The sequence below is a fragment of the Cephus cinctus genome, unplaced genomic scaffold, assembly GCF_000341935.2.
Source record: "Cephus cinctus unplaced genomic scaffold, Ccin1 Ccin1_scaffold1416, whole genome shotgun sequence".
Taxonomy (NCBI): domain Eukaryota; kingdom Metazoa; phylum Arthropoda; class Insecta; order Hymenoptera; family Cephidae; genus Cephus; species Cephus cinctus.
The window spans coordinates 185-906 of record NW_014333806.1 but is presented as its reverse complement, the minus strand read 5'-3'; positions in this window follow the sequence as shown (position 1 = coordinate 906).

Sequence of the window (722 nt, the reverse complement as noted above, 5' to 3'; positions counted from 1 at the left end):
AAGAGCAGTAGAGAAATTTCCTGCCCCGAAAACTCAGAAGAATGTGCGTCAGTTTCTGGGTTTAGCCGGTTACTACCGTCGGTTTATACCAAATTTCTCAGCGCGCGCAAAGCCGCTATTTGACCTACTAAAAAAGGGGTTAGCATTCTCATGGGGATCTCCGCAGAGGAGCAGCTTCAGGGACCTTCGCAAAGCGTTATGCAAGGAACCAGTATTGCAGTACCCTGACTTGGATAAACAATTCATTTTAACAACGGACGCCTCGGATATCGCTATAGGCTCAGTACTATCGCAAGAACATGACGGGCAAGATCTACCGATAGCTTATCATTCGAGGGTACTAACAAAGGCTGAGAGAAACTATTCTGCTACAGATAAGGAATGCCTGGCAATCATTGATTCGATAGAGCATTTTAATACCTATCTGTATGGTAGAAGGTTTAAGCTTGTTAGCGACCATGAACCCTTGAAGTGGATAGGAGCCATGGATGATCCTGGAAAACGGCTTACACGGTGGAAATGGAAAATAAGAAGGTACGATTACGAATTTGTCTACAAGGCAGGGAAACTGAACGTCAACGCGGATGCGCTTTCTCGAAACCCAGTAATTTCAGGAGAATCAAGCTCGGAGTGTTCCGGAAGCGACAGCACCAAAAAGGTACTTCTGATAAACTCGAACAATGTGCCGACATCCGCACACGAGGGAAATAGTATGACGAGAG